The sequence below is a fragment of the Triticum urartu genome, chromosome 3A, assembly GCF_056163025.1.
Source record: "Triticum urartu cultivar PI428250 chromosome 3A, HENAU_Tu73, whole genome shotgun sequence".
Classification (NCBI taxonomy): Eukaryota; Viridiplantae; Streptophyta; class Magnoliopsida; order Poales; family Poaceae; genus Triticum; species Triticum urartu.
This window is the reverse complement of record NC_141875.1, coordinates 687,142,587-687,148,155: the sequence shown is the minus strand read 5'-3', so window position 1 is coordinate 687,148,155 and position 5,569 is coordinate 687,142,587. Positions and strand designations below refer to the sequence as shown.

The 5,569-nt window shown below is 44.1% G+C and overlaps 1 pseudogene; it reads right to left on the bottom strand.

Annotated features, from left to right (window-relative positions):
• Positions 1–326: 326 nt before the first annotated feature.
• Positions 327–1,900, bottom strand: LOC147981615 (uncharacterized; annotated as a pseudogene).
• Positions 1,901–5,569: the final 3,669 nt, after the last annotated feature.

Below are 5,569 nucleotides of genomic sequence, written 5' to 3'. Positions count from 1 at the left end.
GCCGATGTGACATGGGGACTGAATCGAAAGGAGCAAGTTCATCGTCAAACTTGGCAAATGCTGCAGCTCCGCTCCGTCTCTGTTGAGAAATGCTTGCGGTCGAACGGCAGGTGTTTGCCAACCCTAAGGCCGCGGACGATCTCGTCTTCGTGCAGCCCTGTGCTTACGTAGCCGATCCTGTCCTCCAGCGCGAGTAGCTCCTGTAAACGATGTGGTTGAGAGACAATGTAGACTTGAGCAAGATGATGGTGTGCAAACTGAAATCTGCTGCACATTGTGGAGGGCGGTAGGGGATACCTCGTAGTTCATGTTATCGACCATGGGCTACATATGATGGCTACTAGTAGCATAAGATTGAGCATGGACCCCCTGATAGTCTGAAACCACCTACGATGTGCTCCCGCATGGTGACCCTGCGCGCCCGCTGCTCGGCGGTCCTCTGTCAAACGGAAATCAGAAGTCGGTTCAGAACAGGATGGAGATTCTGTTGGAAATTCGTTCAAAGTTTCAGCACGGGGAGACACAAAGTGGGGAAAATATGTTTTAGAGCACCTGCACCCAGGCCCGTCTATCCTAACCATCCATTTTTCGCATCGCGATTCAGGCAAACACATTTCTCTTTTTTGTTTCTCTCACATAGAACATGTTTTGAACTTCAAACTTCCACAGCAGAGCAAAGCTTTCTATCTAGAATCTGGGATAAAACTTTCAGATTTTTTCGTCCAATATAAATATACGAATTAAGATTTTTTTTGTTAAAAAATCTTATTTTTAGAATTTATGTATGACCAAAAAATATGAAATTCTTATCTCACGTTCTAGTTAGGAAGCTTTATTGTGCTGCAATGTTTGAGATTCAAAACATATTCTATGTAAGAGAAATAAAAAAGAAAAATTTACATGTAAAATATTAGTTGTGTTGCACATATCTCAAAGCAATATTGGATAGCTAAGTTAGATGGGCCTGGGTGCAGGTGCTCAAAAAATCTGTGTCCCACAAAGTGGTCATCTCCACATCTGAAAATCAAGCAAAAGCAAGGAGAAGCCAGTACAAACCTCCCAGTGTCGCCTCTCCCCGTCCCCGCGGCGGCCCGGAGCCGCCGTGTGGTGGCGCGCCACGACGCAGTCCACGGACGACGCCTCGGTGGCGAAGGGAATCCCCGGGGTGCACGTGCACCACACGTCCCCAGCAGGCGCGAGGCCGCTGCCTCCGCCACCCACGTCCCTCCTCTCCCTCCTCCTCTGCCTTCGCCGCCGCCGGCTCTCGCGCCAGTCCTCCTCCTCCCCCCTCCTCCAACGCTTTCGGGGCCGGGCGCACGGAGGCCGAGGCAGCGACGGGCGCGTGGCCCCGCGACGCGGCGGCGGACGTGCAGCCGAGGTCGCGCAGGCGCAGTGTGAGGCACTACTGCTTGCCCCTCGGCCAGTCAGGCTAAATACGTTCTTGCTTCTACGTGGTGACAAACCGGGGCATAGCAACTCCAACGGCGAGCGGGTGACAAACCGGCAGCAAGGACGAGCAGAGAGGGTGCGGGAGAAGAGGAGACAACGAGCGGGTGCGGGAGGAGAGGGAGACAGCGAGCTGGTGCAGTCCGACCAGGTGGGCTGGTTTAATGTCATGGCGTTTTTGCAAACGCCCCCCCCCCCCCCCCCCCCCGCGGATCGACTAGTATTCACCCTAGTATCGACCAGGTGCCGGTCAAAGCGAGCTGGCGGCCGCTGACTCGGCCAAGTCAGCAAATACGTACATGAAATCGTACAAATGGACTAAAGTGAACCCTGTGCGTAAGTACTTGGACTGTAGTTAGGATATTTTGAAGTAGTGGTACCAAACTGTCACCCGGCTCAAGTTTAATGACGTACAGTGAATTTTTCTCTTTCTCATTTCTTTTACCTCATCCATATCGTTCAAGAAATATCTCTCATCCACTTTTGTCAGAGGTGTCACTGCGGCCACTGTTAAATTGAAGCACACATATGTCTAAACTTTATTTTCTTGTACACGTACCTTTATTTTATTTATTTTTTGAAAAGAGGAAAAAGCTCTCGGCCTATGGCACGTGCCTTTATATAAGGAAGGATGCAATCCCTTCTCCTGCACAATAGTTGCATACCCATTTTTTTACAGTAGTCTTCCTCCCACCTCATTTATTAGTTCTTATCAAGCAAGCAGCTCCTAGATAAACAAGAATTGAGTTGAGAGCCTTCAGAGAGAGTAGAGGAATGGCAACTAGAAGAAGTTAGTGGAAGTGCATCTGTAGTTCATTAGGAATGTGAGGCATCTTGAAACACTTGGTTTAACTAAAACTTGAAGCCGGAGCATGCTGCAGTACTTTTGGGAGTGGAAATATTCTAACTGGTAATGTCATCAGCAACTAGCTTAGTATAGAAAAAAAAGAACGTATAAGAGAGAAAGTCGTGTCTAGACTCTAGGCTACGGGAAGAAAATTAGAAAAGGAAAACTGCCAAATGTGTCTCAACGACATACTTCCAGAGAAAATAATTTTCTGTTATCAAAAGATCCAGAAAAATAGATATGAAAATCGTCATGTCTGTAAATGTTCGAAGGGAAACAGATCTGAGGCGCCACAAAACAAAACTAGTGCTCATAAGCGAATATTTAGATGATAAGCCTGGCCAAAAAATAATTTTCCCCGTAAACATTTACAATAACAAAATTGACTAGACAATTCACATGTGTCTTTATTTACTTTTTGAGCTTTATAAGTTGATTTTCTCCCTAAAGTATGTGCTTTGCTTTTGGGGGCACCGGCAAGAAGCTTCTCGGCCACCTACTCTGACTTGATTAGCTAATACTCCCTCTGTTTTAAAATAGATGACCTAACTTTATACTAACTTTGGTACAAAGTTAGAGTTAGTATAAAGTTGGGTCATCTATTTTGAAACGGAAGGAGTAGTAACTACAATTGTTCAGACAATCAGCCAGCAATGGGTACTTCTTTCCTACTAGAGTGGACCTGCTTAGTGCACCGTCGATTTTGATGTGGTGGTTACAAAAGTAGACTACCTTCTCTGTTGTTTATTTAATTGGAAATCCAATATTATTAGTTCTAGCAAATTATAATTAAAACTAAATATATTTTGTTAAGAAAACAAAACAACAAAGAGAAGCCCTCAAATAACTTGAAATACTCATGGTTGTATATAAATCCATACTTCCTACCCATGGAACTCAATGCTATAAAGTTTCTTTTGAAAAATCATCTGTTTCTCTCTCCCTAAAGAGGATAGTGATGTATGTTCATTCTCATTACAGTGCCTGAAACGTAACTGCCACTGGTGTTGTCAACAACCGAGTATATCATTATGATTTAATTGTTGGAACTGATCTTGGAAAACAACCAAGAGAGAAAAGTAAGGGGATGTGGTCCATCACACCCCATGTATGAACCTAGCATGTTTTGACGTGCCAAAACAACTTTTGGTTTGCGCCCAAGTTCCCTAGTGCCCCATAAATAAAGGAGATACATGTTCCTCTGTTGTGGGGAGGATCGGCCGGTATCCGTCCTGGTGGTCAGACGGGGTATTGATTGATAGCTCTGTCACGATAGCCAACACCTAAGACTAATCGCCACAAGAGTTAACATGGATGCATTTGGGTAGTCCTCGGTTATTAAAATTACTGGAAAAATGAAAATACCATTGAATCGATTGACAAGTGTCTGCAGGTTTACTGCAGAGCAATGAGAAAAAGAACTCTGCAAGTGTCTGCGGGTTTATTTCTACGTTCATGGAGATGGAATGGAAACAAGAAACCATTGATGAGTTGAGATATCACTGTTGCCACTCAGATACCTATGCTCTGCTTTATCAGAGCAAGATATCATTGACGAGTTGTAGCACACAGGTGAGATCTTTTTTGCACCACAAAATATGAGTACCTTAACACGGGCCCACGCCATTTACACGTATATATTAAGTATATGGTTACTCTTCATACTTCCAAATCCAGCTGGGTATATATCCAATTGATGAGCACTCTCTCCTTTAGCCTACTACCCATCTTAGCTAGCTCTGCTTCTCAATTTGAAGCCGCCAAACCGACACAAATGAGACTAAGACATGGAAAGAAGAAAGTGATAAATGGGAATGACATGAAAACAGGAGGGGTTAGATGGGTGTGCAATGTGTTGGAAATGTGAGGCATCCGGAAAAACGTCCCTCCACTTGCCGTTGCCTCCTTTGCAACCGATGCCTGGTCTACAAATAAATGATCTGCGGATTCTTACAAACTGCACAAATTCATTGCCACTCTACACGGAAGTACTAGTTGCCACCAGCCAGGACCCGGCACTCTCGGAGTGCCCAAAGTGTTGAAGACTCCTATTATCTCCTGTAAAATTGAAAAGAAAAAAAAGTTACTCCCTCCGTCCCCTAATGTAAGACGTTTTTTGACACTAGTGCCTTACATTATGGGACGGAGGGAGTATTCAACATCTAGGAATACAGTAAAAATAATGAACCACAAGTTAGTACTCAGGAAAGAAGTACTTGATCCTCAAATATTTGCTTCACCCAAAACCAATTGAAACAAAATTGCCTCCTGAATATTTGATTTACTAAATTTCGCTACAGACTGAATTCTTCATGCCACACCATTTACCTTGTTGATAAAATATATTGCAATCCCTAAAGTAGTCTGATGTTTCTTCCAAGAAAACATATTTCATCAAGGAGAAACGGAGTACAATGCTGATTTCAAGAACATGCAGTGCATGTATTTTACTAACCGGAAGCAGAGTGCAATGGTACAATGATCAGTATACCAAGTTGGCAAACACCAAATGGTAGACCAAGATTACTACTCACGGTAAAGAGAAGTAAAAATGGCCAGCTACATGAACATGAAGAAGACAATTACTCGCGGTATAATTTCCACCTACAACAAACGATGCCCTATTCCTCTATACTTTTCTGCTCGCCATCCACACAAAACTCTGAAAACTAATTCTTCTCTGTGCTTGTATTGGGGTTGGCAGGAGAGGGCATAGTGGGAGGGGAAGTCGGCGTGGTGGGGATGGGTGATTGGTCGCTAACATCATTGCAGGCAGATGGAAGGAGTGTAGGCGCTCAATGATGTGAGCTGTGGTGGTGGCAGTGGGCGCATGACCGTCCCGGGTTTGGATGGCGACGCAGAGGATCAACTGGAGCCGGAGCAACACACAGGCCTTTCAGCTATTAATCCCGCCACTCCAAACCAAGTGTCGCAAGTGAAACAAACATCCCAAGAACCGTGCCTACAATATAGAGAAAATCGAGTGTTATATGCATTTAATATTGGTATTCATTCAAAACCATCCAACCGAATATACGAATACAGATAAATAATATACAAATTCTGAAAACTAATGCTACCAAACTTATTGAAATAACAACAAAGCAACCAAGTCAAATGACAGGTTGGAATTTTCTAGAAGCCCTTTCCTTTGAGCAACTAAAAATCAGCTCAAAGACATCTTTCCCACCTATGTCTGTTTGGAGGCACGATTAGATGGTGTTCTTTTGCATGGAGTCCAAATACTGACCATGAACCGTCGCTCTTTTGAACAGA